This window comes from Mus caroli, unplaced genomic scaffold, assembly GCF_978045245.1.
Source record: "Mus caroli unplaced genomic scaffold, Mus_caroli_1 scaffold_4, whole genome shotgun sequence".
NCBI classification, from domain to species: Eukaryota; Metazoa; Chordata; class Mammalia; order Rodentia; family Muridae; genus Mus; species Mus caroli.
The window spans coordinates 78,895,470-78,905,973 of record NW_028227259.1 but is presented as its reverse complement, the minus strand read 5'-3'; the positions used below and the strand labels follow the sequence as shown (position 1 = coordinate 78,905,973).

The following is a 10,504-nucleotide window of genomic DNA, read 5'->3' as shown; positions in this document are numbered from 1 at the left end:
GACACATGGAAGGAAATAAATATGGCTTCATAAATAAAATTAAGACATTTCGTATGTGTGCACCATGTGTGTAAAGGTGTGCATGCCTGTGAATGTGCATGTGGTGGTCAGAGGTCAGTTTTGGGTGTCTTCTTTAACTGCACTCTACCTTAATTTCTGAGAGAGAGCCTCTCACAGAGAAGCTAGACGGCCTGCGCGAGGAGTGCTCCCCTGTTCCATTATTCAATGCTTGCCTTCTACTTCCCTGTGCTGGCATCTCAGGCACACAACCACACCTGGCCTTGACACAGCTGGCGAGCATCTGGGCTGAGGTCTCATGTGTACAGTTTACCAGGGGACTCATCTCTACAGACCCTAAGTTGATATATATCTGTTTTCTAGACAAATCATATCAAAGAAATAGCTACCTAGTTATATCATTTAATTCCGGAATTCTTGTTGAGGATACAAACAACTGTGGGAGGAAAGGAAAAGCCGTATTGTAGTGAAGTCAGGCTGCAGCTCTGGGGCTCTCTAATCCAGCTTGACATGAGTACTAGCTTTCCTTCCAAGTGAAACCAAGTGTCAAACATCTCCATCAATATAGTCCTGTCCTTTTATTTTAAATTTTATTTATTGTACGTGTATGGGTATTTTGCCTGCTCGATACTCTGCACATCAGCTGTGCCTGGCGCTCAAGGAACCCAGAGGAGTGTATCAAATCCCCTGCAACTGGACTTACAGACAGGTGTGAGCTGCCAGGATGCTGCTGAGAATCAAATCCAGGTCCTCTGGAAGAGCAGTTGGTGATCTTAAACACTGAGCCATTCCTTCATTCTCCCTCCCTTCCTCCCTCCCTCCCCCCAACATCTGTCCACTTATTTTTTAATGTTAAAATGAACAGGATAGCTAAAATAAAAGGTAAACTTTTTCTTTCTTACTGATCCACCAAAAGACAATAGTAAGGGTTTATCCACAGACATAGTTCCGAAGACTTAACATTTGTAATAACCGTACACCTGTTGTCGGGCAGTGGTGGCGCATGCCTTTAATCCCAGCACTTGGGAGGCAGAGGCAGGTGGATTTCTGAGTTCAAGGCCAGCCTGGTCTACAAAGTGAGTTCCAGGACAGCCAGGGCTACACAGAGAAGCCCTGTCTCAAAAAAACCAAAAAAAAAAAAAAAAAAAAAAAAAAAAAAGATGGTTGTGTGTGATTCTAGCCTGTCATTTCATTAGAATATAGATATTTGTCAAGTCTGTGAGAAAACTGAAATGAAATGTAATATGCTTAACTATATGAGTGGTTTGATAGAGCAGAAACAACAGTTTCTAATTGCCAATACTTAATAATTGTGCCTATAAAAGTGGACACTTTCTATTTCATTCTAGTATTTTTAACAATCCTTGACAACTGCATGTTATTGAAATCTTTCTCTACTTACAGTATGGTATTAAAGTTTGCTCCTAGGGTTACTGGCATTTCCAGAAAACTTGTTAGAAATGCATAATGTCTGACCCAAGGCAGACTAGCAGGATTGACTTTTCACTCTAATGAATGCTTAGGTGGATGGTGTGCGCATTAAAACTCAGGAGCACTGTGCGGCAGGCAAATCCCTTAAAGCTTGAAGGTATTTAACCTCATCCCACTCGGGTTAGTAAATCTACCCAAGTGGAAATGCCAGTTTCAGATCCAAGTCAGAACTGAATTCAAAGAACTCTGAAGAAGGAAGATGCTGCTTTAAAACAGGCTCTAGCTATGTAGCCAAGGCTAGCCTCAAATTGGGTTGTTTTAGCCCGTTCTTCCCTTTCTGGCTCTATCTCCACAGTAGTGGACCTGGGAGTGGGACTGTGGAGACGAGGAACACATGGAGAGTGCCTGACGTTCATACTGCATCCAAGAACTTGTTTTTAATGAGGCATGCTAAGCTCTCCTAGAAACTGGGTCAGCCTCCCATGACATAGTCCGTTGCTCAACATGGACACAGATTAGGTTTAGCCTTGTCTCTGCTGATCTCTTAGTTCACCTACCCTCCAGCCCCCCCCCCCATCCCCAAGAAGTATACCTTGTCTTCTTGCTGCTTGAATTTCCTTTCTCTGTGTCAAATGATTCAAGCTCAGGCAGTACTTTCAGTCAGTCAAATCATAAGAAATATTACATCCTGACCATGTCAAAGGATGGGAAAGAAAGTGTGCTTTGATTTAGCTCAGCTCACCCCTGGCCAGCAGTGTCTTTCCTTCTGTTTGGTAAGTACTGGGTGATACTGATAAATCTGCCCATGGATGAGGTTATTGTTTCCTTTTAGACTCTAAAGTTTAGAGAGACCTTCCATTTCTCTAGTTGATGCTGAAGACATAGTCACATCACATGAAAGGAAATGGGGTAAAGGGGACAGAAAAGGACAGTACTGTCTAAGAACCCAAGAAGACGTGGCCTCAGAGATACAGAGGTAGGAGAACACAAGTTTGAGGCCAGCCAAGGCTACATATTGAGACTTGTCTCAGAATGAGCCAATAACTGGAGATGTAGTTCAGGGATAGAATGCTTTGATCCTTCGTGAGCACACTCTTGAGCACACGTGTGTGACACGCACATGTGTGCACACACACACAGAGGAGGAAGCCGAGGAGGAGGTAGTTTCTGGCATCACATATTGGTAGTTATTTAGAAGGTGAGCTACTTGGTGCTCTTTGCTCCCTGCTTTGGACTTCACCCCGCACCATATACTGGTGGTATCTTCCTCTATTGCAGTGTTTCACATATTACTCAGGCAGTGGCTTTCTCAACAGTGTTATATATTCTTCAATAGCATCTATTCTAGTGTTATCCACTCCTACACAGGTGGTAGATCTGTGTATTTAGAGTGACACACATTCTTAGATAGGCAGTAACTTTATTATAGTCACATGCTCTTATACAGAGAGTTGTTTTACCTATACTAGTGTTCCACATTCTTGTGGACACTGTTAAGACAATAGTACTGGTCACATGATCTTCCCCAATGAGTTCCAGTTTATCTATCCTTAATGATTTTATATAAATCCAGTGTTTTATATAAATTCCAGTGTTCCTATTTCTTGACAATCATCCTCCAATCATAGTTGGGGATATAAACCTCTTCCTACCTAATCCCCTTAACTTAGTCAATCAGTCACCACAGGTATTGAAATAAATGCTGTAAGCAAATAGTAAATAAAATAGTGTATCATCTGGTAGTAGGGGAAATGGCTAAAATAAGACACAGAACATTAAACAAATATATGCAATTAATATATTATGGGGGAAATAAGAAACTGGGTACTGTGTAGACAGAGGAGTAGGAATACTTAAATAACTTGCCAAGATCTTTTGACACTTGAAAGTTGAGGAGGCAGGCTTAAGAATAGGTATGGCTGCATCTAGGCAAAGGTTCTCAGCGCTGCCTCTGTCAAGGCCTGATGTGGGCAGAGATTAGCAAGGAATTGGAAAGATGTTTCTGGAATGTCACAGGAGCAAATGGCAGGCTGTGAGGTTGGAAGGCCGGCATGGGGCAGATCAAATAAGGTATTATGGTCATGATTATGCACTCAGATGAACTGAAAATATGAGTTTTAGAAGGAACACTGTGACTGCTCTCATACGTAGGTTCTTCTTTTTCTTTTTAAAGACAGGGTGCTGCTAGGATTACAAGTGTATACCACCATTAACTACTCACAGTAGCAAAATATTCTTGTTTTAAGAGGCATACTTGAGACAGCCAAGGGAGGACATCAAGTAGCTAACTGGACACGTGTATGAAAACCGAAGGAGAGACTCAGGCTGCAGGCAAAGTGTCTGAGTCACTGGAACCATTCTCAGGGATCCAGTGGCAGACTGTAAAGATGGACGACTGTCAGTCTCACCACCTAAAGCCACAGGTCTCCAATATTCTTATTCTTATATTGTATGGCTAATACTCTGACGCTCAGGGAGATCACCTGACTTCCAGTGTTCCTCAGCTTAAGGCAATTAGTAACATTTTAAGCCTATACTTTAGACTATGAATCCCATAATACCACATACATTACTGAAATTCCCTCTATTTTAAAAGGACTAGAAAGAATCTGAATAATAGAGCCACGGAATTGTAAAAAACTTGACAGTACTATTCTGCATGTCTGGATCTTCCAACTCACGTAAAAATACAATGAAACCAGGAGTGTTAGTGGCTGATGTGAACCGTGGTATGGAAGAGCAGACATCACTTTGTGACTAGTGGAATCTATGCAACTAGGGAAAGATTCTCAACAAAGACAGTTGAAATCAAGGCACGAAACTGAATTTTTAAAGTTGCTAAACAAAGCTGGGGGGGTGGGGTGGCACACGCCTTTAATGCCAGCACTTGAGAGGCAGAGGCAGGCGGATTTCTGAGTTCAAGGCCAGCCTGGTCTACAAAGTGAGTTCCAGGACAGCCAGGGCTACACAGAGAAACCCCTGTCTGGAAACAAACAAACAAAGTTGCTAAACAACATCATTCAGAATGCCATCGTGGTACACATACAGACATACAGTGGCTGAACCCCAACAGCACTGTAGCTCCTTAATTGGGCTTGAGGCCCACACAAAAAGGAAATCATTCCTGGTATTGGAAACCTGGCCAACTATCTGGTTCTGGTACTGGTGCTGGCGCTGTCATGGATCTTGAAGGCGAGCCTACAACTGCCACATTACTAATCCAGCAATTTCTAACTACATTCTAAATATTAATCCTTATACCCACAGATAAGTATAAGTCTCACCCTTCATCAAAGAAACTTTTCCCAAACAAACAGAGGCCATTTCAGAAAACCACATCAAAATGCAGAGGACAGGCGACTGTGTTGTTCAGCTAGAACACAGCTCCTGTACCTAAGGCTCAGGGACATAGTGGGTCAAGAGGCAGAGAGACTTGAAGATACAGAGGGAAGTTTGCTGTGACAGTGTGTCTTCTACAAATGACAGAGAAGCTCCACCCATGAAGTCTCAACCATATTGCTGCCTAAGTAAGACAGGAACAAGGAAGACACCAATGAGATACGCTAACATGGAAGGGGTAAACCTTTGATACAAAACTACAGGCAACTAAGGAATGCTAAAATCAGGAAAAAGTCTACCCCAGAGAAGAGCCCTTAATTGGTTATCCAATATCAAGTGGCATTATGCAAACTAAGTGGGCTGTATGTATATATTTGGGAATACATGTGCACCAATTAGAGAAATAGAGGCCACGAGTTTGAGGGAGAACAAGGTGAATGGTTGGGAAGGACTGGAGGGAGGAAAGGGGAGAAGGAAAATGATAGAATTATATTTTAATTTCAAAACTGAAAGTGACCAACACTTGAGATGGGATTTACATAGCAGGTAGTGTCAATACCCAGCTGCCTCTCAATTGTTCTTTGAACTGAGACTATTATCTGCAGTTTACATTTTTTCTTTTTACAGATGAATAACTTGGTGAAGTTACATCATTTCACAGATGAATAACTTGATGAAAAGACAGTTGAAAAGAGAACCGGAAACAGTTTAAATGACAACAAGGCACATGGTGTTTAAGGCCATGGTTTAGAATTGGGAACCTAGATTTAGGATTTATGAAACTATGAGGCAAAATTTTTGTTTACTGGAAACACAGTGTTAAAGTTGGGAAGTAAAAAAACCTTTTTTTTTTTTTTTTTAAATGGGGGAAAAGTCGTAAACTGAACCGTGGGAAATAGTCAGACAGTGACAGAGGACTGAGCAGAAAATCAAGGGATTATCAACAGGTCTTGGTAAATAATTAAACAGAATGTGATCGAGGGAGGAGTCACAGGTGACTAAGAGGACAATGAAACCATTAAAGGGGGCAAAGGTCATTTTGATATATATATATGTGTATATTATATATATGTACATACTGTGTACACACACACTAGAGGAACTATAATAGAGAAAGAGAATAAATAAAGCCAAAACATTTGACCCAGGGAAAGCATTCAGATTTATTTGGCTGCAGCCTATTTACCAGTCTCAGTACCTTACCTCCTGCCCCCGTTTTACTACCAGTGATCAAGACACTAACTTGTAGGTGGCAGAAAAGCTCTTACTGGTTTTAAGCAACAAAACAAACACATTCGCGAATTTATTGATTCCAAGGAATCTAGCCCACATCGATTTCAGCGCTCATGTATCTAGGCTACATCACCATGTTTTAATCTGTTTTCTGTTTTTTCCCTTCGTGGTGCCTGCTCTTTCATTAGTCACACAAGAAAAGGTTATTTTCTTTCAGTATCAGATTCACTGGGAAACAATCTTCTTGGCAGTAATTGCCAGCCTGAGACAGAGAACCCAAGGTTTCCTCCTCCACAGTGTCCTGCCTGGACCACAAGGACAGAGTGGAGAATGGGTGAGTTCAAAGGACGTGAACCTGAGCGAGCAGCAGATGGATTAGGACAGCAGAAACTGTGCATTAATGGCCTTTCGAAGGCGAAACGGGGTACAAAGAATGCCAAGGAAAGGTTCTCCTGGCAGGGTTCTGGCTACATAGCCAGGAATTTGAGGATTCTCCGAGTTCACATTGCTGGGGGGAACGCAGCTAATCCCTAGTTTTGAAGTTTTTTTTTTTTTTTTTCTTTCCTGAATATACACCAAGAACTTAATTCTTATTGAGACAAACATTACCTTGGAGAGAGGATTTTTGGAGCTAAAGAGTATAGGTTCATTTATTGCCTTCTGTTTGCTGTCCGAGTTGATTTTTTAAAAGAAATTGCTATGAATTAGCTGCTTTCCCAGTAATTCGGGTGCAGTAGCTAAGAAACCAGTGTAAACTAGGGTCCTGGTTCATCCCTAGCGCCATGCTCATCTTTTGCAGTGTCCCCTGCCTTTTCATAAGAGGAGCAAACACATCCCGACCTTTTGCTTCCCTGGCTACAGCCGAGGTCACTTGGGTCGTCCAGGCCCATCTCCGGGGAGCGGCCAGCCTAGCGTGTCTCTAGGAGCCGGGAAACCGAGTCCCAGGCATCCCACGAACCTCTAGGAGAGGAAGCCGAGCACTGGGCTGGAGAAGTCTAACTTGGCGTAGGCCAAGCTCTCTGCTTTCCCGGGGACAGAGGCACCACTCCAGGCGGCGGCTCCCACTGGTTGGGAGCGACGCATCCCGGGGAACCGCGAGCCGCCCAGGGCGCTGCGGGCGGCCGCACCCTCCGCTAGGCCCCGCCTCCCGGCCTGCGCAGGGAAGGGGGCCTCGGGGCATCCCGGCTTCCCTCGGCGGCCGTGGAGCGAGCTCACGCCGGCCTGCAGGAGTGGGATTTCCTCGGGTGCCCGGGATCCCCAGGCGCGGCTTCGGGGCTGCCTAACGGGGAAAGTCGCATGCGCGCCCGGCGCGCTGGAGGAAGGCGGCCGCGAGGGGAGGGGCGAGTGCAGAGCCCGGCCGGCCGCGGAGCCCCGCGCCCACGACGCATGCGCCGGGAGGCAGCGCAATCACGGACTCGGCTGGCGGCTACCGGCTGGAGAGAGGAAACCCCGGACGGCGAGAGCGCGAAGGAAATCTGGCCGCCGCCGCGCGCGCGCGCTCCCGGTGAGTGCGCCCCACCGGGTGGGCCTCGGCCCGGCGCGCGGCGGGCGGCTGGCCTGGGTGGCGCATGCGTGCTCCCGGGTTCCGTGGAGGAGGGGAAGGCAGGGAGGGGGAGGAGCGCGGCGGTAGCGGTGAATTTTGAGGGGTGGGTCGGGGGCGCGCACTCGCCGCCCCTGGTGCTGCCGGCTCCCGGAGCCGTGGCGTGTCCCGGCTGTCGCCGCTCGGCTGTCGCGAGCCGCCGCGGGCAGAGTCCCGGGCGGGGAAGGGAGGAAGCCGGAGCCTCAGGCACGGTGAGGACGCGGGAGGGCGCGGGGGGCAGTGTGTGGGGCCGGGGCGGGGAACGGGGCGCGGGGCGCCGGGGGGGTGGGGTGCCGCGGGCCAGGCCGGGAGGCAGGAGCTGCGGCCCGGACCCGGGGACGCGGAGAGCGCGGAGCTCCGGAGAGTCGCTCTCAGCCGGGCCTGCGCCAAGTGTCCCGGGGCCGCCGGGGGTTACCTGCAGGGCAGGGGGGCGCGGTGGGTCCCGCGGGCCCCGGGGGTTCCGGGGCCGCGTCGCGCTTGAGACTGGGCGCGGGGTTAGCGCGGGGCAGGCCGAGTCGGCCGCCGAGAGCGCTCGCGCCCGGGACCCGCTAGGCCTTGTGACCCACTTTATTCCTGTCACCACTCGGGCACGTTTGGAGCGGCGCCCAATGGGGCGCTGGGGCGGCCAGCTCCTCCGCGGAGCCCCCGCCCTCGCGGCGGCCGGCGCGCGCCGGGATCCGCAGTCCGAGCGGCGGCCGCCGCCGCCCAGGGCTGGTTCCGTTAGTGGTCCTGGTTCCGGGGCTCGGGCCGCGGGCTGCTCTGGGCCCTGGGTGTCCGACTCGAGCCGCGTGCGCCGCGCCGGGCTCTGCCTGTGGGGCTGGCCGCCTTGGATGTGGTCCTGGCTCTCCCAGTACCGGGAGTAGCGCCACGAAGTTTGTATCTTTGTGGGGTGTTTTCTGCCGCTGTGGAAGTCCGAGGTAGTCAGCAGAATCCTGAAAGATGAAGGAAGAGCTTTGGCCTCTGACCTGACAGATGACAGATCAGGCCGTGGTGTTTTGATATTGCAATGCCGAACCACACAGGACGTGAAGCCTTTCTAGATGCTTTAAAAACAACAGCAACAACAGACCCAGGTGTTTTCTATTGCAGTGAAAGAAAAGCACAAGAAGAAACTTTTACAGGCGTTGTTGATTTGACCAGGGCACCAATCCCCGAAATCACCAGCAAGGTAATTTCCCTTGATTGCGTTGTTGTAGCTTTAAAAGCGACTAGAGAAAATTACAGACCATCCCCATTCATATCTGATTGAAAAGAAATGAATAGGCTGTAACTTAATTCGTGACTGTCTCTGAGTCCCACAGAACGCTTGAAATCTGGTTTGTTTTAAAATCTTAGGAGAAAGAAACATGTGCCTAGGTTAGCTTGAAAAACTGGCATGATCACCTGTGAAAAAAAAGGACACAAAAAATTGTCATATAGTAGAAGAAAGCTGAATTGTGTCCTGTTGTATGTGTAACTATATATAATCTTCTATATGTCCATATTTTTGTGTGTGTGTGTGTGTATGTGTGTGTACACACATATAGCCTGTGTTGCTCTTCAGTATGAGGAAGTCCTAGAATAAATACTAGAAAACCAATAGTTATGGGAAAGGGTGGAAAATGAAATGCTTTATGTGCTTATAGTCTTATTCTTTTAATGTTTTATGGATTTGATCATTCTCAGTATTTTTTTCTCTTAATATTTGAAAAATAAACTGGAGAAAAGTTTAGGTGAACTTGATTGTTGTTTACATTTTACAATGCTGAAGTCACAGGCAAATTCAAAACTTGCTAACCCTTGATGACTGCATTTGGCGTTAAAGTTGGATTGTGCTTCTTTGGTAGTATAGTGTCTCATTTTTATATTTTTAAAAACTATAGTTTTATAGTTTCTTTTTTTTCTTTCGTCGATCCCTACCTCAATGTTTACATTCTGTTTACAATGATAATAAACCAGTTTATTTAGCTTAGTGTGCTTTTCTTGTGGGAAGCTATTATTTTCTTTAAGGAAGTCAGACATGAACCCCAGTGAAATATAAATATATGTATGTGTATTTGAGTGTGTGTGTGTGTCTGTTTGAGTGTCTGTGAATGTATGAGTATATATGTGTGAGTATGTACATGTGTTGTGTATGTGATTATTTCTTAAGGAAAACCGAATTCAGAATAATGTAAGAAACTAAACCATTTGTGATAACAGATTGTGTAAACATATATTAATGATGTTTCTAGTTCTGCTAGCAGGCGTAATTTTGACAGCAAGGCTAAGGTTGAAAGGGTGTTGTGTGAGAGTGGATGCAATTTTAGGGAGAGAATACTCAAAAACTCCCTCTAGTGACAATAATATTCCATGGGTACTGGCTGCATAGGCATGTGCTCACTGGCATTTTTTATTTGGTAGGCCAGGATGTTTGTGCAGTTTCTGTTTGAGGCAGATATATGACAGTCACTCTAGAGAAGAGAAGAACCAGAGAGCTCAGGCTGGCATCTGAAGGACCCAGCTGCCATCTGACAAGCAGGCACCTCAGAGATGAATGCTGTGGACATGGATCTACTGCATAGATGCTTTCAGCCGGGAAGAGCCTCTTTATTTGATCATTATAAACTAGTTACGTGTTGATTTCAAGACTGTTAGAAATATGGAATGAAGTATAGCTTGCCAGTGAACTGTTGTCCATTCTCAGCCATGTCAGACAGGTATTGTTACTATAGAAGAAAGTGGTCGGTCTCTTCCTTTCTCACTGTCTCCTCAGCACCACATGAAATGCCCCTTCTCCGTACCTTTCCTTATGCTGCTGGGTCAGCCAAAGTATTTATTTGCTCTGAATGTTTGCAGGGAGCAAATTATTTATAAAAGTTTCACATTTTATAGCCAAACTGTTCTGTGACTATTTCAGTACTTGCAGATCCATGAAGCTTCCCT

At 46.3% G+C, this 10,504-nt stretch overlaps 1 protein-coding gene across 3 annotated transcripts in view; it reads left to right on the top strand.

Annotated features, from left to right (window-relative positions):
• Positions 1-6,816: 6,816 nt before the first annotated feature.
• The window catches only part of Clock (clock circadian regulator), an 82,082-nt gene continuing 78,394 nt past the window's right edge, over positions 6,817-10,504 (top strand). Inside the window, exons 1-2 of one of the 3 annotated variants that reach the window (XM_021162109.3) lie at positions 6,817-7,525; positions 8,690-8,768. The gene's annotated coding sequence lies outside the window, so the exon portion shown is untranslated. Of the gene's footprint in view, positions 7,526-7,615; positions 7,813-8,689; positions 8,769-10,504 lie in introns of those variants that run through there. The other 2 variants (XM_021162108.3, XM_021162107.3) reach the window with 2 other exon arrangements.